The sequence below is a fragment of the Felis catus genome, chromosome D3 (assembly GCF_018350175.1).
Source record: "Felis catus isolate Fca126 chromosome D3, F.catus_Fca126_mat1.0, whole genome shotgun sequence".
In the NCBI taxonomy this organism is placed as follows: domain Eukaryota; kingdom Metazoa; phylum Chordata; class Mammalia; order Carnivora; family Felidae; genus Felis; species Felis catus.
Genome location: NC_058379.1, coordinates 76,398,829 through 76,422,264, shown reverse-complemented (window position 1 = coordinate 76,422,264; position 23,436 = coordinate 76,398,829). Strand labels below are relative to the sequence as shown.

Sequence of the window (23,436 nt, the reverse complement as noted above, 5' to 3'; positions counted from 1 at the left end):
TGAAGAGGAGAGGGAAAGGGACGAGGCTCTAGGGCTTGCCCAAGAGTGGGATCAGGTTTTTGTGGGGCTAAAGTTTACACAGTGGGCGGAGGGGTGGGTTCTATTAAAAATAAAAACATAAACTACAAAATTAAAACTGCAAAATTAGGCACAAGGCCTTTGAGGGTCCCTGAAGTCTAAGTGCCATTGGCTTCATGGTAGACCAGCCACATTGATTCCAAAGGGTCAGCTCCTCCCACGACATTCCTGCTTTAAGGTATTACGGTTTAAGAAAAAGAAAACTTTGCAAAGAGAAGTTTGAAAATCACTGCTCTGTACTTGCTGTCACTGGGCATTGCTTAAGACCAGCCAGCGTCGCAGGCCTAATCACCTGCCAACATTTAATTTTTGAGAAATTCAGTGATTTTAAGTGAGTCATAAGACACACGCTTACATAGGACTTAAGTGCTGCGACTCAAAGGAGCAGTGTAACGTTTGACTCACGAGATGGAATCTGAGTAATGTTTTTACCACGTGCCCTACAACTCAAATGTCATAGATTATTTCGATTTTAATACACAGAGGTTTAAAAATTACTTTTAAGTGAAGCATCCCTTAAAGAGCCGTATATGCATATCTTAGCATGTGTTCTAAATACTGGCATTGATTTTCATTAGTGCCTGGGGGAAGGGAAGTCAGCCAGAGTTCTCAGAACGTGAGAATGCGAGGAGCATCTTGGGAATGTCGTCATCCCAAGGAAAGAGAGGTTGGAACAGGCTTCGTGTACTACCAAGTCCCTAATGATGTAGAGGATGAAGTTGTCCTGAGGGCAGTAAGGGTTTTATTATTTAACTCTATCCCTTGTCCTAATGGATTGTTCTGGGGTTCTAAAAATGCTGTTAGCGGGGCGCCTGGGTGGCTCAGTCAGTTAAGTGCCCGACTTCGGCCCAGGTCATGATCTCAGGGCTCATGGGTTCAAGCCCGGCGTCAGGCTCTGTGCTGACAGCTCAGAGCCTGGAGCCCACTTTAGATTCTATGTCTCTGTCTCTCTCTGCCCCTCCCCCGCTCTCGTTCTCAAAAACAAACATTAAAAAAAATTCAAAACGCTATTACAAAATAATAATAATTTAAAAATAATAAAAATGCCATTAGATATCGGAGTCCACAAGTCAGTGCTCCAACAGTGATGACATTTCTCCTTCGCTTTCTAGAGACGCAGGGACAGGTTTCTTTGCTGTGAAACTCCAGGGTGTTGGGGGTGACAGTGCCTCTGACAGAAGACCGTGGTTCTTGGCAGATACCGTATTATTTCCAGCCAGTGGTGACAGCAGGAAAGAAATGGGGGGGGGGTGTTCTTGGTACTTTGCTTGATCTATGAGGTCTCATGAGCTGACCTCTGGTTCTAGGAGGAACCTGTGGAATTCTGCACTCGCGGGTGAGGGTCACACTGGGGAAACACAGGCTCGATGATTTTTCTGTCACCTCAGGTGCCATTGCCACGGCACTAGTCAAATCCTGTTCCGCCAGGAAACATGAAATGCCACCACAAAACCAAAGCTCTGGTCCTGTACCGATCAGGAGACAGAGCTCTGCGGAGTGATTTCCGTGAGCAGTTCCTGGTACCCCCAGTAAGTTTGGGTGTTAAAGCTGCAGGGTGTATCGGAGGCATCAGAGTATAAGTAAATGTGAGGAGTACGACAAACTCTCTGGCCGCTGTTGGTACAGTGAGAAAAAGAATGTGTTTTGTGTCACCCCCGTGTGTAGGGTCTTTGAATGATGGTGTGTAACATATTTCAACCCGCTCTTGGTACCCAACTTAAAAAAAATAAAGAAAGAAGAGGGGAAATATGTGTTAGTTGACCTCACGGTGGTAAACAATTCCAACACGTATGTGTATCGAATCATCACGTTGCACACCTGAAATTTATGCAATGTTATATGTCAATTGTATCTCCAAAAGGCTTGGGTGGGAGGGAAGTAAAGCAGAGCTCTGAGACAGGACAGGCTCCAACAGATACGAGATAACACTAGAAAGGCTTTCTAATTCCCACGGTGTGGTGCTGGTGCACGGAGGCCAACAGGGCAACAGAAGAGAGACAGCTGTCTGATTAGTGTTTGCTAAAAGTGTCATTTCAAATCATTGAGGCAAACGTTGGCTTTTAAATAAATGATGCTGGGCTGTCTGGTTAGCCATTTGAAAAAATAAAATTGGAGTAATACTTTATGTCATACACGAGACATAAATTCCAAATGCATCAGGGATCTAAATGTGAAAGAAAGAAAGAAAGAAAGAAAGAAAGAAAGAAAGAAAGAGGAAAGAAGGAAGAAAGAAAGGAAAAGAAAGGAAGAAAAGAAAAGAAAAAGAAAGGAAGGAAGGAAGGAAGGAAGGAAGAAGTTGATTAGGAAATATGATTTGATGAATAAAAAAATGAACTCTTTTTAAAGTTTATTTATCTTGAGAGAGAGAGTACAAACACACAAGCATGCATGTGAGTGGGGGAGGGGCAGAGAGAATCCCAAGCAGGCTATGAACTGTCAGCACAGAGCCCAACGATGTGCTTTACCTCATGAACTGTGAAGTCATGACCCAGATCAAGAGTCGGATGCTTAACTGGCTGAGCCACCCAGACACCCCCTAAAATATGAACATCATAATCATCAATTATTATTCTGAAATGCCCACCTTTTACCCATTCGTTTGGGATAAAAATACCAAAAACCATGAAGGCCTACATGTTTGGTATAAGGAAAGCCCATTAGAGTGTTTCAAGTTCCTGACACCTCTCTGTGAATTCATTTATAATGTTACCCACTCTGGTTGTAAAAGGTGAGCATTGGTTCTAGGTCAGTTTTGCATATGAATAACAGGCAATGGGGACAGGCTGGGGTGAGGTACTGGAGGCTGAGAGACTGGGGTTCCATACTAACACACCTTCCAGTGAAAGTTTGGAGCCACAGAAAAAACTTTCCCAAGTGTAGAAAGCTGATCACCTGCAAAGAAATGGGACTCGGAATAACATCAAACATCCAAAGTGCAACCGTGGAATCTAGACTCTAATGAAACATCATCTTCAACATCCTAAGAAAAAATGCTTTCCAACCTCGAATTCTATACCCAGTTAAACTATGAAAGTAGAATAAAGACATTTCCAGCTGTGGAAATGTATGGTCCCTGTGGGTTGCCTGTGCATCGGCTACCCCCCCAAGCCTCCATCCCTACTGACAGAGACCAGTTCCCACAACGGGTGCTGAGAATGCCATATATTCATTCTCCCAGCCTTCAGCAGAGTTAGGATCGGCCATGTGACCACTTGCGGGCAAATGAAGAGAGCCAGCTGCTGTAGACACCACTACGATGAAAGCAGAGCAGAAGAGGGGCACCTGAGTGGCTCAGTCGGTTAAGCATCTGACTTCGGCTCAGGTCATGATCTCATGGTTTGTGAGTTCCAGCCCCGCATCGGGGTCTGTGCTGATGGCTCAGAGTCTGGAGCCTGTTTCGGATTCTGTGTCCCCCTCTCTCTCTGCCCCTCCCCAGCTCACGTTCTGTCTCTCTCTTAAAGATAAATAAACTTAAAAAAAAAAAAAAAAGAAAGCAGAGCAGAAGAATGAGAAGTACCTGGGCTCTGATGGAATCACTGAGCCACTAATCAAACCTCTACTTCCAGAGACTTAGAGGTTTGACAATGCTGATAATGATAAAACTACGCATTTGTATTCCAGAACACTGAGGCCATCCTGACATGGTAAGCCTCAAAACATTCCTCTCTCGTGTTTCCTTTTTTCAGATACGTTCCAGCAGAAATGGCGAGTTCAACAAAGAAGAAAACGTGAAGGAGCAGGAAGTGTCTGGAGGACAATCTATTCACACTGGAACAGGGGACAGAAGGCTCCAGCAGGGGGTGTCCCAAGGAGGAAGAATGTAAACTGGTAAGTCATGTGTTGGTCTATTCTGAGAGGAGCTTTGTGGTTATGTGAGCAATTTGGGGACTGCATTAATGGTAGGAAAAAGGTGCGGGGTAGAAAAGCGGGGGGGGGGGGGGGAGGGGGGAAGGGAGGCAATAATTAACCCAGGTCAAAACCAAAAACGTTATGAGAAAGGAAATGAAATCATAGAATTGGATCTAACCATGTGGCTTAGCTGCAAACAATTTTTCCATAGTCAGTAATGTATCCACTGAACGTGATTCAATTATAAATGGCGATCTAATTATTTATGGTGGGAGAGAGGGTGAGCGGATGTGTGGGCGTGTAGTTGTGCTGAGAATAGGGTGCATGACAGTTAATTCTCCCTCCCCTATAGCAGGAAGTCCATAGATGATGTCTAAGACAGAAAACATCAGAAATGGCAATATAAGCATGTTATTGGTATGATGAAAGTAAATGCAAGAACCAACAAAAAGTTTACAAAGGATTATCTTTGGAGAACAGCATTTGAGCATGAGAAATGGTGGGATAGGGGCATTATTGCCTTTCATTAGCAACTTTGTAGTACTACTTCTGTTTTTAAACTATAGATATTTATTGGACGCCTGGGTGGCTCAGTCGGTTGGGCATCCGACTGGCTCAGGTCATAATCTCACAGTTTGTGGGATCGAACCCCACGTTGGACTCTGTGCTGACAGCTCAGATCCTGGAGACTGCTTTGGATTCTGTCTCCCTCTCTCTCTGCCCCTCCACCACTTGCACTCTGTCTCTCTCTCAAGAATGAATAAACATTAAAAAAAATTTTAAACTGTAGGTATTTATTATTATACAGGACCATAGTAAAAAAAAAAAATTCAACTGTACAAAGACATTTGTGAAAACTTAGTCTCCTCCATTGAGATGAGCACTGTTAACCATCCTTCAAGGTTACCTCTCTATGTCTATGTATCTATCACACATATATACAATACACATGAGTACTTTTACTCTGTTGCACAAATGGAGACAACCTATAAACATCACACTATATATTTTATTTATACACACATACTCTTCTGTACCTTGGGTCTGCCTGTAACAATGTATTTTGGAGATGTTCCAAACAGCAACACCAGTAGTTCTCCCTAATTAAAAAAAATTTTTTTTAATGTTTATTTATTTTTGAGAGAGAGAGAGAGAGAGAGAGAGAGAGAGAGAGAGAGAAAGCACGCATGAGCACACACGGGGAAGGGGCAGAGAGAGAGGCAGACAGAGGATCCGAAGCAGGCTCTGCACTGACAGCAGAGAGTCTGATGCAGGGCTCAGACTCACAAACTGAGATCATGACCTGAGCTGAAGTCAAATGCTTAGCCGACGGAGCCACCCAGGTGCCCCTAGATCTCCCTAATTTGTTAAAAAGAAGTCTGATTATTATCCCGTTGTATGGATATAATCTCTCTTAACGGACATTGAGGCCACCTCTGGTCTTCTGCAGTGAAAAACATGCTGCAATGAATATTTATGTACGCTTACCGTTGTGTAAATGCTCAACTATATCTCTGGGATAAACTCCTAGACGTGAGTTCTTAGGGTGCAAGGCACATATGTTTTGTTATGTGTTTCTGAATTTCCTCCCAAACAAGTTGCACCTTGTGCACAACCACCGACAGCTTTCGAATGCCTGTTTCCCCATAAACACTGTCAGCGCAGTGCAATTCCAGACTTTTTTTTTTTTCTCTTTGCCAGTGCGATCGGTGAAAAATTGTTCCTTACTGTTTTGTTTTTGCATTTAATTAACTTTTCTTTCATTGGAAGGGGCAATCATTCATGCTGGCTGGAAATTTAGGGAAGTTCAAAACGCAGTACTGATACACAGCATAGGCTGCTATAACTTTCTGGAAGAATTGGAACACCCTTCTTTCTATTGCTCCAGTGGTGGCCACAAAGGCTTAATCATGTCCGGGTTCTAGTAAAAGACAAACTTTTCTTGTACTGGAGGCACACCATTTCTGGATGTAAGTAAAGGAGAGCAAATCACAACCCGCTAAGGGGTAAGAACCAGAGAGAAGTAAGTTGTTTAGAAGACTTAAAAATAGTGGTGGGTTGTAGTTGGTCAGATTTTTCTGGAAGCCAATCTCCAGATAATAAATATCCAACAGGAGCAATGATTAAATAAATCAGCAGCAGAAGAAAATACAACTATTGGGAATGATGACTATGCAGACCATCCCACAAGAACTAATAGGCACATAGGGTGCTAGGGCAATGTTCTATGCCAAGGGAGACCACAAAGAATAGGGCCCATTCTTGGGTATCAAAGGGCTCACAGTGCTGCTGGGAATGATTACAGGTAAATGGTTAACATACAAGGGCTAAAGGCTTCCTTATGCTATGGAAACTATTGTCTGGGGATGTGTGGGGCAAGGTTTACTCAGAGGAAGTTACTCTGGGGATGGAGACAAGACAGATGAATGAGGAAGACTTTTTTTTTTTTTTTTTTTTAGGTAGTCTCCATACCCAGCGCAGGGCTTGAACTGACAACCCTGAGATCAAGACCTGAGTTGAGATCAAGAGTTGGACGCTCAACCGACGGAGTCAACCAGGCTCCCTGAGGAGGACATTTCAAGCAGAGGCAACATGAAGTGCTAACTAGAATTCAGTGAACTGCAAGCAACTCGCAATAGAGGAAGTTTAGGTCGCAAAGGATGAGGGTTGAATTTGGGAATGTGAACCGCTTTCGTGACACCACGGTAAATGACGAACACAGCATAAGACAATACATACAAACTTCTTACGATCACATAAAACTATGGCTACCTATACTAACAATGGCCCCAAGGCAATTTGGGAAATGGTTGGTTCGTCATATGAATTCAGTTTAACTGGTGTTATCAACTCAGTTCAATGGGATGTTCATTAATCACATTTTCATATAGAGAGATCATAGGTAATTGAACTCTTTGTAGAAAAAAATAACTGTGGGGGCGCCTGGGTGGCTCAGTTGGTTAAGCGGCCGACTTCGGCTCAGGTCATGACCTCACGGTCCGTGAGTTCGAGCCCCGCGTCGGGCTCTGTGCTGACAGCTCAGAGCCTGGAGCCTGTTTCAGATTCTGTGTCTCCCTCTCTCTGACCCTCCCCCGTTCATGCTCTCTCTCTGTCTCAAGAATAAACATTAAAAAAAAAAAATTAAAAAAAAAATAACTGTGGACTAATGCTTTATATTTATATACTCATGAATATGAAAGAAAGAGAAATGAACTTTAATAATGTGCTGAGGACTAATACGTCCCCTAACACCTCTTGCACGTTGAGCATGGGTAGTAACAAAATACCTGAGAGACACTTAGTTACCTTGATGGTCAAGATTTCTTTTGCAATCATATTTTTTTATTTAAAGTGTTGGTCAGAAGAAAGAAGGCAATAAGTAGTAAAGGAGGTGGAAAGCCTATAAATCAGAAGGAATTTGGAAAATTATTTGTGCAGGGTCTACAGATTATATCATCTCTATCTGTTGTTTTAAATACCATTTAAAAGAAAGTGAGGCAGACTATTTGAAGCTTCTAATTTCGCGTGTTGCAAAGAGAGAGATTCACCTAATAGATACCTTCTTCTCATGTTTAAAATTCTGGAGCTCATCTGGAAGATGGCTGGGAAGAATTTATCTTCCAAATGCGTTAAACTTGACTGTCCTGCATGGGTTACAATAGGACCTAGTGCAGCATGAATACCTTTCCACTGGCATCAAATGCTTTAGCTTAAATGACCACCGAGCTTAGTAAAGAACTGAATACAGGCAGCATCACCTCCCTTTAACATAGTTTTTATTCTTGAGCTCATATCTTGTAGAACAAAAAATTCTAGGACATGAATTTTCAGTAAAATTGAGCTAGATCTTTTGGTAACCTCCCCAGCCTTCCTACCCACATCATGGAAATGCATAGGAGTGTTGCCAAGAAAGGAAAAAAGAAAAAAGAAAAAAGAAACAAAAAGAAATAAAGGAGATTGCGAACTACAAAATCTGAAAAGCATCGTCATCTTTATTTAGAAATGACTGTTTCGGTTCATTACTTTCCCAAGTGTGGTATTAGTTCCCCCTTGCAAGGGTAAAGGTGTTGGTCGCTGAGTGGGAGTGGCTTCTAAATAAAACCAGAATGCAGGGCGCCTGGGTGGCTCAGTCGGTCCAGCATCCGACTTCAACTCAGGTCATGATCCTGTGGTTTGTGGGTTTGAGCCCCACGTCAGGCTCTGTGCTGACAGCTCAGAGCCTGGAGCCTGCTTCAGATTCTGTGTCTCTCTCTCTGCCTGTCCCCTGTTTGCACTCTATCTCTCTCTTTAAAATAAATAAACATTAAAACATTAAAAAAAAAAACCAGGATACTATTCAATCCCATTGGGGTTCACTGAGAAAGAATCACAGAGGCTGGTGAAGTCAGGGCTGCCGCTAAGACAAAGAGGTGACTCACGTAAGACGCATTTCAAAATCAATCCTTGTTGCACGCATGAAACACTTCCAGGGATTGACCTGACAAGGCACCCTGAAATTTGGCATGGATCTTTCAGAGAGGACAAAAGTCAGGACTTTGAGTTGAGCTACTTCCTTTATCAGCAACAGCAGCAGACATGCTCTGAGAGTCGCCTTTTCAATGACCCGGAAGGCATTATGGGAGGGAAATTCAGTAGGACGAGGTTTGAACATGCCTTTGTCTAGTGGGTTCTAGGTGAAATGAGTTTCCAAAGAATTTCTCTCACCTGGGATGAAACTCTTTCGCCTTCTTACAAGTCTTCTTCAAATCCAAATCTCTTCATGAAGCCTACCCTGGTCATTTGTTTAAATCTGCAATTTGTTTAAAATTGCAATTCATCCTCCCACTCCTAATCTCTTCGCTCTGCTCTATTTGTATTATTTTTTAAGGTACAAATCTTTTTTTTCCTATTTTTTTTCAAATCTTTATTTTTGAGAGAGAGAGAGAGAGAGACAGAGTGTGGGGGGCAGGTACAGAAAGAGGGAGACACAGAATCAGAAGCAGGCTCCAGGCTCTGAGCTGTCAGCAGAGAACCCGACACGGGGCTTGAACTCACAAACTGTGAGATCATGAAGGTACAAATCTTAAGCGTACAGGTCGATGAACTCTTATATATGTATACACTCCTCTAACCATCACCCAGATCAAGATATGGAACTTGAGAGGTATCTTAGAATTCTATCTAAGTATTCTATCTGAATATTCAGAATATTTAATTCTTTGAAAAATGTTCAAAATGCAATTTAGGAAGATTCAAAGCAGCTTATAGGATAAAGGGTAAAGGGTAGTACTTTTACAGGAGGCTAGAAGTCTCCCACAGTGGCCTCCTCCCAGACAGTCCTCCTCTATTTTTTCCAAAGCATTTTCACTTTTGATGCAATTTGCCTGATTGGTTCACTGATGTATCCAAGCAACTAGAACAGCGCCTACTATGTGAAGTTGTTAAATGAACGAATCTTTGAAACATTCCCCATGATGTTCCTTTATCCACACCTCTCTTCACTCTCCACTCCACTGAGAAACAAACTAGCTTCAAATCTTCAGTGTCTACACAGGAATATTAAATGCAGCCATAGCAGTGTTATTTATCTGATCTGAGAGCAGGGGTGGATTGGATGTGTCTTAGGGTAGTCTCTCTTCTGTGCGATGTTTTCTTAGATTGAGCACCTTCTTGTAGACCTGCAAGAAGGAAACGATCCTTCCTTTAATCTAGAGTCATGTCCTGATTCTTGGGTTTATTGGCATTTCTCCTAGTAGGGCAGAGCCCTCCTCCTGACTCTGTTGCCCCTACTAATGCCAGCCGCTGGTCTGGAGAACTTGGCTCACCTTCGTGCCTCTGTCTGCCACTCAGTTGCAGATTCTGGCCCCTCTGTGCCCTGTCACTTCTCCTGCTGCCGTCCCTGAGAGTTCCTCCTTTTTTCCTTCCGCTGGCAACTCCTTCAGGCCCGCCTTTTGTTGCTTTACTAGCTTCCTAAGTGGTGCCCCCATTTGAGTCTTCTTCCAAGCTAGTCCCTTTGCTTTCCCTAAAACACAACCTGGATGTCACAGCTGTAATCACCAACTTTCAATGCTTTGCAGGTGCTGGCAAAAGGAAGCCGAAACTCCTTAACCTGCCTTCAAAGGCTTCTAGGCCCTGATTCCTTCTCCTGCCTTATGTATGACCACCACACTGTCAGCCAACTGGTCTTCCCCATCGTAACTAACTGGGCCCTATGTTTTCTAGCTTCTTCTTCTTCTTCTTTTTATTTTTTATTTTTATTTTATTTTTTTTAATTTTTGTTTTTTAATGTTTATTTACTTTTGAGAGACAGGGAAGAGCACGAGCAGGGGAGGGGCAGAGAGAGAGAGAGAGACACAGAATCCACAGCAGGCTCCAGGCTCTGAGCTGGAGGGCCAGGGCACAGGGCCCTACGTGGGGCTCAAACTCACCAACCGTGAGATCATGACCTGAGCGGAAGCCGGACACTCAACTGACTGAGCCACCCAGGCACCCCTCCTTTTTTTTTTTTAATGTTTATTTATTTTTGCGAAAGAGAGAGAGAGGGAGGCAGACGATCCAAAGCAGGCTCTGCACTGACAGCAGAGAGCTGGATGTGGAGCTCCAGTTCACAAACCGTGAGATCATGACCTGAGCTAAAGTCAGATGTTTAATTGAGCCATCCAGGCACGCCTGTGTTTTCTGGCTTCTGTACCTTTGCTCTGGTGTTGGGCTCAGAAACTGGAAGGAACCATTTGAGGTAATCTGGTCCAGTCTCACTTATAGATGAGAAAACTGAGGCCCAGAGAGAGAGTGAATGACTGACCAGCCAACCCAGGCAAAAGTCAAGTGTGTGGGGGCACTGGGCTGGCTCACCTGGTAGAGGGAGAGACCCTTGGTCTGGGGGTTCTGAGTTGGAGCTTCACATTAGGTGTAGAGATTTTTTTTTTTTTTAATCAAGTGTGACTAATGAGAAAGAAATACAGGGTAGTTTATGGTTTAACAATATCAGTTGACTCATGCACCTGGAGGTCAAAATGAGTGGACTACTCTTTGAATGTCTTCTCCGTATAAGTCTGATCCCTAAAAGTGTGGACCTCCGAGGCCCATCTTAAGCATGGCCTCCTCAGAGAAGACACCCAACTGGGAGCCTCCTTAAGCCCCTAGCTGAGTGTCTGAATTCACGCTCAGGCTCATGACCTGAACCTCTCTGATCTGCAGGTAACTAGATACTCACTTAGGAGTTCTATCTCCCCTGCTACATGTTAAGCAAACCTTTTCATTCATCTTTGACTTTCCTCCATTCTCCTTAGTGACTCTTGCTAGTGGGTGAGCAGTAAAATCCCGCGGAGTGGAGTTTCCGATGTGGAGTGTGATATACTGTCAAGGAGGCATGAATGCAAGCCCAGACCCCAGCTAGCAAGCAACCACGCACGCGAGCCAAATTTCCCAGCTACTCCGTGCCATTCACCTGCTGCGCCTTGGCTGCTTTTGACCCCAAACCCGTAAAGGCAGAGGAGCCAGGTCTCCGCACAAAGCCTGCTTGCTGCAAATACAGGTAAGTTTCTCCAAGTCTTTTGGCGCCGGCCCCTTCCCCACCCTCTGCGCAGCGAACCGCGACGCGCGTTCGGTGACCAGTCCTGGAACGTGACTTGGCGGCGTCGAGAGGGTACAGCTCCCCTTACCGAGGGGGGGGGGGGGGCAGGTCCCAGGCGAGCCGCGGCCCGGCCAGCTTTCCGGGCTGGGGAGGTCACCGACCCCGGGCGGCGGCCAGGCCAGCCGAGGGCGGCGGGAAAGTGACGCGAAGCTGGTGGGGCGGGGTGGCTAGCGCGGCCCCCCGGGAGGCGGGAGCGCCAAAGGAGCCGACAGCGATCGCAGCTGCCAAGTGGCAGGTCGGGCGAGGCAGGGGACGAGCTCGGGGCACCGCCTGGGTGCCCACCTGCCGCCAGGGCGCACGGAGGGCGCGGGGCTGGACCTGGGCCGCGTGTGCCCGCCCTGGGGCTCGCCGTCCAGCCCCTCTCCGCCCCCGGGAGGGACAAAGGGAGGGCAGACGGCCGGGCCCGCCCCCAGCCCCAGCCGCGGCTGCCAGTGAGAGACTGGAGGCACCACCCCGGAGCGGAGAAACCAGTTTGGCCGGTCCCGGGGAGCGGAGGGAAAAGGGCGGCCGCCGAGGACTGGCGCTCGGACGCGGGGCGGGGGAAGGCGGGGAGCCATTGGCGAGAGGCGACAGCCGGAGGAGCCGCCGCCAACTGGACACGCTTCCCGGGGCCCCGGGCCAGCCCCGTGCGCCATGAAGCGCTAGCGCGGCGGCCAGGGCTGGGGCCGGGCGGTGGCGGCGACAACGGCCAGGTGCGCAGCGAGCGCGCGGAGGGGCGCGCACCCGACGGATGTCCCAGCAGGGGCCGGCGAGCGCCAGGTAAGGAGGGGCGCGGCGCCGGGCCCCCAACTTTCCCCACCCAACCGGCCCCGCAGTGTCCCACAGGTCCCCTGGCCGCCCCGGAGCGGGCGGACTCCCAGGATCGGGGATGCGGTGGCAGCAGCTGTCCGCGCCCTCGGGCTCCGGAGCCCGCACCGGTGGGACTTAGGCGGGGGTCGCGGGAGCCTTCTCGGCCTCGGGGATGGGGAGGCAGAGCTGTGGAGACGTCCGTGCTTGTTTCACCTGCTGGGAGGCGAGGAAACTCGCAGGTGGCGTTTGGATCGTTTGGGTTTGCCACGCACATGTCCGGGGTTAAGCTTTGAGGGGCGAGCCTGGCAGGACTTGCGGGTCCTTGGGGAGTGCCGCTGGCTTCCCTGCAGTGTCTGCCGCCCCTCTGGAAGTCTCCCTGGCCGGGTTCTGCGGGGGCCCCCTTTGGGAGCCGATGCCAACGAGTCTGAAAAAGACCTTAGGACCTCGGGTACCCTGGCGCACCTGCGGGGAGGGATGGAGGGCGAGACCGCCTCCGCCGCGGCGGCTGCAGGACCAGGCGCCCTCCTGACATCTACCGCGAGCTTTAACTCAGGTTGGGAGGTGATGCGGAAGAGGGACGTTTTCCCCGGTGACCGTAGGGTCGTATCCGCCAGCTCCCGCGGCGGGGCCCCAGGCCATCTCCTTCCCTCCCCGGTGTGATACCCGGCGCTGCGGCTTCGCTGGTGTGCGTGCAGAGGGGCAACGTGTTGGGGCGGGGCGGGGAGGGTGGCAGAGAGTGGCAAGTGTTGTAACCCCCCCCCCCCCCCCACGTCCTCACACCTCCCCAAGCGACAGAAAAGCCTTCCGTTGTCAGCCCGACTTCTCCGAGGGGGTTGTGCGCGCCTGGTCCTGGAACGCGGCTCCGAGCTCGCATTGGCGACGGCTGTGGGGGATGCGGAACGGGGGAGGGGAGTTGACACCAAAAGCAAGGGGCGGGTGGGCCCCATTTCCTCCCGGTGAGTCCCGCTCAACCCCATCTGACTCCGTCGGCCTGCCCGCGGTGCCCCCGGCGGGCTCCAAGTCCTTCTTGGGTAGCTCCGGACGCCGCCGAGTTCCCCTCCCGGAAACTGCCCGCCCTGTCGGCCTGTGAAAAGATTCTCTCCCATCTTCCTGGTTGCATTGTGTGCAGATTTCTGTCTCTGCTCCTTGAGAATTAAATGAGACAACACAGGCCAAGTGCTTGAAGATCACCGCGCGCACAGTAGGTTATGGAGGAAGGCGACTGCTTTTAGGAACAAAAACTATAAAACATGTGTGATAAAATCTCCAGCGATAGTACATGCAAGTGCATATGAAAAAGAGGAAACACAGACTGTGCAGTAAAAGTTCTAATTCTCATTGTCTCACGGGTACTTTTGTGTTTCATCTAAAATGCCATTCATTAATCCTGGGCCTATTGGTGAAGGCCTCATCTGAGCCTATTACAAATGGTTACGCAAAAGATACTCAATGTTTATTAGCCGATTACTTTCTTGGGGGTGGGGGAGTCTGCCTGCAATTACTCTCTGAATTTTCTTAATGACTTTCATTACGTCCTTGTGCTCATTTTAGGTAAGAACGCTTAACCATTTTCTTCATTCGTTATGTCCTGATGGCTGCGCTTTGGTAATTCTTGGTGATTCTCTGTGTCTGTTACCGAGGGCCAAACGAGACTCATGTGGCTTAATGCTGGTGAACACAAATGCCATCTGAGCCAGGGCAGCTCTGGCTACCTTCAAACTTTCCTTCTGGTTTTTATTTTAAGGAAAATGCATGCCGATGTGCCCTTGTTCTTGACCGTGACAGAGCTAGGAGACTTTTTTTTTATTTTGTTTTTATTTAGTTAAAACATTTTTTAATAGGTATTTATTTTTGAGAGAGAGACACACACACACAGAACCCGAAGCAGGCTTCAGGCTCTGAGCCGCCCAGGCATCCCCCTATTTATTTAGTTTTTTAAAGTTCATTTATTTATTTTGAGAGATGGGGGGGGGGGGAGACAGAGACAATCCCAAGTAGGCCCCATGCTGTCAGCACAGAGCCTGATGCAGGGCTTAAACCCACAAACCATGAAATCGTGACCTGAGCCGAAATCAAGAGTCAGTCACTTAACCAACTGGGCCACCCAGGAGCCCCTAATTTTAAGTTTTTAAGTTGAGGCTTTAAAATAATAATTTGGTAAAGCAAATGGCTTAACAAAAAGAAGTCTGTGCGATAAGGCAGGCTTAGTACTGGTCCCATGTTTCATTTGGATTTCAGTCTCTGAGACGTTAGCATTCATGGCATTGACCAGATCTGGCTATAGGTTTCTTTCCCCCCTGTCTGCCTGCCTTCCTTTCTTCTTTCCTTTCTTTTTCTTCCTTCTAAAGCAAGGAGTAGTGGATTTAGATTCCCACAAGTTTCTGTTATTTTACTTATTTTAAATTGTATTTGATTTTTAGAATTTATTTTTGTTATATTTACTTTTTTTAAGTTTGTTTTGAGAGAGCAAATGCACATAGGAGCTGGGGGAGGGGCAGAGAGAGAGGGAGAGGGAGAGGGAGAGAGAGAGAGAGAGAGAGAGAGAGAGAGAGAATCCCAAGTAGGTTCCTCACTATCACTGCAGAGCCCAGACCCGGACATAGGGCTCAAGAACCGTGAGATCGTGACCTGAGCTGAGATCTAGAGTTGGATGCTTAACTGACTGCACCACCCAGATACCCAATATGTACTTACTTTTTCAATTGTCTAACTTTAGATGAATTCCTGAATTTTCCGAACCTCGATTTATTAAAAAAAAAAAAAAAAAAAAAAGATATTATCAACTTCCTTTGGTTGTTGAGAGGATTAAATGTCAGAACAGGTGACTGTCCCTCATACACAGTAGGTGTTCTTATGTTGTTTTATTTTCTTCATTAAACTGATATTTTAAAAATAGTATAATGCCCAGATGTTTAGTGTGTTTTTATTTTTTATTTATTTATTTTTAACATTTATTTATTTATTTTTGAGACAGAGAGAGACAGAGCATGAACGGGGGAGGGTCAGAGAGAGAGGGAGACACAGAATCCGAAACAGGCTCCAGGCTCTGAGCTGTCAGCACAGAGCCTGATGCGGGGCTCGAACTCACAGACTGTGAGATCATGACCTGAGCTGAAGTCGGACGCTTAACTGACTGAGCCACCCAGGCGCCCCAATGTTTAGTGTGTTTTTAATATTGCCTTGCTAGTTTGAATTCCTTTTTAGTTTTTCATAAACGACATTCATGAAATCCAGGTGATCCTTATAACTCGAGAGAGATTTGAATCTCGTACTTACCTTTGCTCTTTAGTTTCATCATTGTAAAGGAAGTCTGTGCTCTTATGAATGCAGAGGAACTTGCTTTCTAGTTACCAGAACAAGTTTTGTGGGGTCCCTTCGTGTCACATATGTCTAAAGAAAACTGCTTTTAAAGTCTCTTAAGCACTGAATTTTAGATCTGTTTCTATATTTGCTCCTCGATTTGTCTCCTGGGAAGTTTCTGTGTGTGTGTGTGTGTGTGTGTGTGTGTGTGTGTGTGTGTGTGGTGGGGGGGGCGGGAGAGGAGACCCCCCCACACCCGGGTTGTGAGTTTTCAGGTATTTGTTTGCATCATCAATTAGATTAATTGTATTCATAACATCTGTAAGTGCTTTGTTACTTATTGAGATCAGTAAAAATTAATTTGCTGCCATAGAGTTTTAATAACACAAAAAGAAGGTGGTTTATCCTTTATTTTGTTAACCAAGTTACTCCTGAATCCTCATCCCTGTGCCTTGTTAAAGAGAACTCCCAGTCTAAGATCTTTTAAGGTCCTGGGTTATTGAACACCTGGCAGGATGGAGGAAGAGTCTAGAAAGCATGGGTATATAAAACAGTCTTGTTTCTTGTACTTATTCGTAGAAAACAGAGGAATTATCATCTGATCAGCTAGGAATACATTAGTACTTTTCCTAATACTTTGAAATATATCATACTTTTAAATAAATTGTTTCCAGGGACACCTGGGTTGTTCAATCAGTTAAGCATCCAACTTCAGCTCAGGTCATGGTCTTGCGGTTCATGGTTTCAAGTCCCACGTCAGGCTCTGTGCTGACAGCTCAGAGCCTGGAGCCTGCTTTGGATTCTGTGTCTCCTTCTCTTTCTCTCTCTCTCTCCCCGTTCCTTGCTCGCGCTCCATCTCTCTCTCTCTCTCTCTCTCTCTCTCTCTCTGAAAAATACATATTAAAAAAAAAATTTTTTTTAATAAATTGTTTCCAAAACATGCCCCATGGGAAGTATGTTTGATAACTGGTTCCCGGGGAGTATGGAGCCCAGAGGCAGCAGTAATATAGAGGTGTGACACATGCTTTGGAGTCCTTTGACCTACCTTGGAATCCAGGCCTTACTGCTTTCTTAGCTGTGTAACCTAGGGCAAGTTACTTAATCCTTTTAGCTTACAGGTTTTTTAATCTGGAAAATGGAATAATAATAACAGTACCTCACAGGGTTGTGTGATGAGTTCCAAATGAGCGAATTGAGCGAACTTTAGCTTGGCCCAGCCCTTGGTGAAAAGTAGTCGTTAATATTCCTGTTGTCATTGATACAGCTCAGTAAATATTTATTGTTCATCCAGCAATGGCCTTTCTCTTAGACGGTGTAGGGAGCAGGACTCACTCTGCGTGTTTGTATTTATTTAGCAAACATAGGTCCCCGTTTGCACTGGGCACTGGTGAGAACGTTCCCTAAGGTAGGGGAGAGATTCTAAACCTCCCCATGAAGGGCTTGAGTTCCGGACCACAGGTGTCCAGGGACAGACAGTGTGGTGTTTGAGGGTCCTCTGTGACCCGGGGTCGTGCCTGCGCAGTCACAGCCACGAGTTGCTGGGTGTTCCTTCTGCACAGCGGAGGCCCTTGGGACATCAGAGCACTTCTGTGTCGACTTTACCCCCCACTTCCTATCTCTTTCCTCTCTCCCTTGGCCTCTAGATTTCCCCCAATATAAATAAATAAAAAATCAATTACTTTCCCTGTTCAGCACTCAACACTCACGAGCCGAAGCCTGACTCTTCCTTAAAGGATCGATGCTCTCCACAAATGGTTCTCATTTGGGTTGTCTAGTAAGCGTCGCTAATAACAGAGACCCTTGGGACAGTCCCATGCATTCCTTCATTGTAAACATGCCTATCTTCTCCCGGCGCTGTCCTGGGGATTACCTCCTGGCTTCACTGAAGCCCGTTAGGTTGCAGAGGGCCTGAGTTGGGGGTTTTAGTTTTTCTTTTCTTCCTTGGTAAGAAAGCAGACCCGGTGTTTTCTTTCTCTCTGCTCTGGACACTGCCCCTCCTTGCAAGGAGGGACGGTTGCCTAAGACCCTGGAGGATGGCCCAGCTCACTTCCTGCTTGAAAGCTCTGTGTCCGTGATTGGTCTCCAAGCTAGTGAATTTGCAGAGCGGGGCCTGGAAGGTGGCTCTCCGTCTGGGAAAGGGCACTGACTCCTTGGGCGGCTGAGGTCACCCTTGTCCTGGGACAGCCTTTCAGTGTCAGTGGCCATCTCCCCTTAGTGTGACTGAGAATCCTGTCGCTTCTGCATTGAGTACGTGTGTAGCCTGACCTTTGGCTAGTAGCTTTGGTCTTTATTTACAGGGCCTTCGTCGATGGCTTTGTCTCTTTGCTGAGTGGCTTTTGTTCCACCAGACTTGAGGTTTGTTTGCTTTAGAACAGGCAGTGTTTGAAATCAGTTTGCTCACCTTTTCTCAAATTGAGCTGGAATATCTTCCTTGGAGCTCCTCAGGCACCAAATATTGTTCCTACATAGCCTCCAACTGTCCATCCTTGCTGTTAAGGAATCTCCCATGCATTGGATGCATTTTTTTATTTTATAAAGTGTGATGTGACTTGTACACAGGTTCTTACTCTGTCTTCTTGGGATGCAAGAGAGTACGGAGACTATTCTCCGAGATGTGCGTATATGATCTCTGGATCCAAAAGAAACATTGAATGTTCTCTATAAGAAAATAGATAACCAGGATGCCTGGGTGGCTCAGTCGGTGTGTCTGATCTCGGCTCAGGTCATGATCTCACGGCTCATGAGTTTGAGCCCCGCATTGGGCTCTCTGCTGACAGCTCAGAGCCTGGAGCCTGCTTCGGGTTCTGTGTCTCCCTCTCTCTCTGTGTCTCTCCTGCTCACGCTCTGTCTCTCTCCTTCAAAACTAAATAAACATTAAAAAAAAAAAAAAAGAAAAGAAAATAGGCAACCATTTGTCTTGGATGGTTTAAATATTCACATTCGTGAGAAGATGGGTCAGATTTTGTATGTTTCATGCCGGAAAATATTGGCCTTACTGCCATATTGGGAATAAATTTGTGGGCTTCTAAGCCAAGCACTAGCAAATGCTATATCAGAAATTCTGGAGGCTTATGACACAAGCAAAGTGACTGTGTGGGGTTCGTCAGACAGAAGAGATTGTAAGGATTATGTGAAATCTGTATTCTGTTCTGTGCACCAGAACTGCACGATCTCACCTTCGTGCAGAAGTTTACTTCATGGGCGTTTTGCTTTAACTGTGGCAACATATTCATAAAATTTACCAGTTTTAAAAGTGAACTCGGTGGCATTAAGCACATTTGTGCTGTCAGGCTACTATCACAACTGTCCATCTCCAGAATTTTTCCATCATCCCGTTTTGAAATATTATACCTGTTAAACAGTATATATCCCCATTTCTTCCTCCCCACAGCCCCCAGTAATCTCTCTACCTATTTGTCTCCATGAATTTGGCCAAGTTCCTCATGTAAGTGCAATCATGCAATATTTGTCCTTTTGTTACTGGCTTATTTCACACAGCATAATATCCTCATGGTTCATCCGTGTGGTAGCAGATGTCAGAATTTCCTTCTACTTCCTTTTCATTGCATCTTTTCATCGCATCTTATCCTATTGTGAATAATGCCACTGTGAATATGGGCAAGTGGCTGTCTGTTTGTCCATAGGAGTTTTTGAGATCTTGTTTGGTTTTGTGAGATTTATCTTTCATAGTAAGTGGCTTAAGGGGTGCCTGGGCGGCTCAGGCGGTTAAGTGTCTGACTTCCGCTCGGGTCATGATCTCATAGTTTCTAAGTTTGAGCCTCTCATCAGGCTCTGTTGTGACGGCTCAGAGCCTGGAGCCTGCTTTGGATTTTGTATCTCCCTCTGTCCTTGCCCCATCCCCACTCACCCTCTGTCTCTCTCAAAAAAGAAACATACATTAAAAAAAGAAAAAAGGAAAAAAGAAAGTGGCTTAAGATGGGCAGGCATGATTTCTCCCAAATCGCCTTTCTGTTCAACAGCCTGTCGATGAGAGCACGTGGGACTGCTGGAGGCTGGATGCGTGGAGGGCATGTGAAGGGCATGACACATTTCTCCTTTTCACCTGCAGCTGCCCTTACCAAGCTGGTCCATGATGTGGCTGACACTCTGCCCTGTGCCCAGGAGACCCGGCTTCACAATCTGGAGACTTCTGGCAGAGCACAGATGTCTTCCGGGGAGGACATTGTGTAGTAGACAGACAAAAATCCTTAACTTTCCTTCAGAATTGACTTGGATTAAAATAAATGTATTTTTGGGGGGGAAGGAGGGTTAGAATGTGATATTTACATGCTTGAAAAATTGAATACCTGAGAGATTGATTTCTACCTTGGGAGAGAATCCATGGTTTTCAATAGAAGCTTCAAGGCCAAAGGTCAACTATAGACTATAGAATATGGAGGAATGATCTCATGTTGCTTATACATGTAGCAGGATAAAATCCAGAAGGCTTTCTCAAATGATTAGATGTCAATCTATTAGGTTAAAGACATCTTTTTTTTTTAAGTTTATTTATTAGAGAGAGTGAGGGAGGGAGAGGCAGAAAGAGGGACAGAGAGAGAATCCCAAGCAAGGCTCCACACCGTCAGTGAGGAGCCCGATGCAGGACTCGAGTTCACGAGTCCTGCGATCGTGACCTGCGCCAAAATCTAGAGTCAGATGTTCACCTGACTGAGCCACCCAGGTGCCCCTAGGTTAAAGATATCTTCATCTCTATTTTCTAAAGAACAACGGACTCTCATGAGTTTATGTTCATACTGGGCCCTAAAAATTAGCCAAAATAATCATTTGCATATTTTAAAAGCAGAGGTTTTTTTTTACAAGCAGAGTTAAAAAATCTTCAAACTAAGCCCAAATGCCACATCCTTGGGTGTATTCCATCTTCCTATCCTATCACAGCCACTAAAGGGAGATTGGGGCTGCCATGGCTGATCCCTCAGAGGTTTGATACTTCGTCTCGTTCCACTTCATGGAAGATGGCTTAGAATTCTTTTTTGTCAGTCTTTAGCGTGGAGAAACCTGGTGACAGTTGTCAAAGGTCGTTTGGAGAACCTCAGACTGTGTGGGGAGTGAATAAATGGCATCCTGGCTCTTTGAGATCACTTGGACCGACACTCTTTTTAAAGCTGCGCTTTGGTTAGCTCTTGGTCTCCCTTCCCGAGTTCCAGGGTCAAACAAATACCCTCTGAGTGTCTCCTAGGGAACTTCCTATCTCCTCAGTCATTCCATAGACTGGACCCTCCTCCTTAGCCCTACGGTCTGAAACAGAGCCCTCCTTGATCCGTGCTGCCGGCCACCCAACAGGTGTTAAGCACATCCTGTGTGCTGGGCACTGTGAACCAAGTAGATGAAGAGCCCTGCTCTCATGGAGCTCACGTTCTAGAGGAGGGGGGAGACCGTAGATAATAAAGGTAGCAAAGGGGTAAATGTCTGGAATAAGTAAAAGGGGGGATAAAAAGAGAAAGCCGAACAGGGGAGAGGGGGAGAGGGGGAGAGGGTCAAGGGAACAGGTTGTATTTGTAGCGTGGAGAAGGTGACATTTGAGAGAGAATGTCTCCCTCAATGTTCTCTCTCTCAGCAGAGAGAAGGGGAACCATGAAGACCTGGGAGCGGAGTGGCCCAGGCAGAGGGGACTGAAGGCTCGGTGCAGAGGCCCTCATGGGCAGGTGCTCGGCTCCCGATTCTTCTGATGAAGTCAATGAACAGGTGGTTGGCTCTTTCTCAACCCTGTGAGCATGGAGGGGGCTGGGAGAAGATGAGCGGGTAGGGGAGCCCCACCACGAAGGGCTTCCTAGGTGTATAAGGACCTTGGGTTTGACTTTGTGTTCAGGATGCGGGGGGCAGTCGGTGCAGGATGTTCCCCACTGGAGTAGCGTCATCTGTGGTCTGGTTGCATTTTAAAAGGGTCATTCTGGTCGTGGTGGTCCTAGGCAGGAAGACCAGGTAGGAGGCTGACCCAGATGAGCCATGATGGAGGCTTGGACCTGGGTGAGCTGAGAAAGTTGTGAAGAGGCTCTTCAGAAATGTGCATGTTTGTGTCAAGTTTTGGTCCAGAGAACTTTACCTTTGTTTATCTTCAGGGCCTGTCTTCCTGCTTTTGGAAGGGGGGTGGGCGAGAGGGCCGGTGTTAGAAAAAGAAAATGATTTGCATAAAACAGAGGCCTTTACTGCACTGGAAGGAAGATGGTCTGTAATCCACGGGGTTTGTGGGGCAAGGAGGCCTTCGGTCCGGCTGCCCCTCCAGGGCTGCTGCCCCGGATGCCGCCTCCTTGCCAGGCATTGCCTACTTGGGAAGGCAAGGTTTTCCCAGCCCTCGGGTGCAGGCAGGCCACCTACATCTCCATCCACATATGTTCTCTTTTTTGAAACCGCTTTATGGAGCTATAATTCACGTGCCATACCGTTTATCCTTTCAAAGTGTCCAATCCAGTGGTTTTTAGGAGTTTACAGAATTGTGCAACCATCACCCTACTCCATTTTATTTTATTTTATTTATTTATTTATTTATTTATTTATTTATTTATATTTTTTTAACGTTTATTTATTTTTGAGACAGAGAGAGAGACATAGCATGAACGGGGGAGGGTCAGAGAGAGGGAGACACAGAATCTGAAATAGGCTCCAGGCTCTGAGCTGTCAGCACAGAGCGCGACGCGGGGCTCGAACTCACGGACCGCGAGATCATGACCTGAGCCGAAGATGGCCGCTTAACCGACTGAGCCACCCAGGTGCCCCTCACCCTACTCCATTTTAGAACCTTTTCATCGCCCAAGAAAAGAGACCCTGTACCTGTTAGCGGTCCCTCCTATTCTTTCCTCCCCTCAGCTCCTGGTGACCTCCAACCTGCTTCCCGGCTCTATGTATTTGCCTATCTGGACGTTTTGCATAAATGGAATCATACAACATCTGTTCTTTTGTGACCGACTCCTTTTACTTAGCAGAATGTTTTACCTGGGATTCTCATCCCTGCGGTAGTGTTGATCAGTACTTAGTTCCTTTTCCTTGCTGAACACACAAGTTACTTTTGCACATGATGCATTCTTGAAAAAAAAAAAAAACACAGGAAATGTGCGTTAATCGCAAACAACATTAACTTTCATGTTACAAAGGGAATTGTTTGTGCCCAGAGAGCCGTGTGTGTGTGTGTGTGTGTGTGTGTGTGTGCGCGCGCGCGCGCATGCATATGCATGCTTGCATGAATTTGTTCCCTTTCACAGTTGAATACAAAGTGCGTGAAATCTGTGAGCGCATCTAAAGACCAGTGGCTTTCTGGTGTCTTAATGATTTTCTTTCATTCAATGATTCAACAATTACCTATCAAATCCCCACTACACTCCAGGGCCTGAGCCAGGTAATGGTGGTTAATAGAAGGATGAACAAAACAATGTCCTCCTCTTCATGAAGCTTACAAGGGTCGTTTGGGGTGGGGAGGCAGGAGTAGATATTAAGATATTGAACAAAGGAGATATGAAACCAACTGATATTAGAATTACAATCTATGAGGGGAGCCTGGGTGGCTCAGTCGGTTGAGCATCCGACTTCAGCTCAGGTCACGATCTTGTGCTCCGTGAGTTCGAGCCCCGCGTCAGGCTCTGGGCTGATGGCCCAGAGCCTGGAGCCTACTTCCGATTCTGTGTCTCCCTCTCTCTCTGCCCCTCCCCCGTTCATGCTCTGTCTCTCTCTGTCTCAAAAATAAATAAACGTTAAAAAAAAAATTAAAAAAAATGTTTAAAAGAGTACATTTTTGTTTTTGTATATTTTACCACAATGAAAAAAGTTAGCCCAGGAGGGTCTTTTGGAAGAGATTATAC

General features: G+C 46.4%; 1 protein-coding gene across 2 annotated transcripts in view; it reads left to right on the top strand.

Annotated features, from left to right (window-relative positions):
• Positions 1 to 12,164: 12,164 nt before the first annotated feature.
• ATP8B1 (ATPase phospholipid transporting 8B1) overlaps positions 12,165 to 23,436 on the top strand; it is a 128,317-nt gene continuing 117,045 nt past the window's right edge. The window contains exon 1 of one of the 2 annotated variants that reach the window (XM_011288155.4): positions 12,165 to 12,298. The gene's annotated coding sequence lies outside the window, so the exon portion shown is untranslated. Of the gene's footprint in view, positions 12,299 to 21,127; positions 21,332 to 23,436 lie in introns of those variants that run through there. The other variant, XM_045042408.1, reaches the window with a different exon arrangement.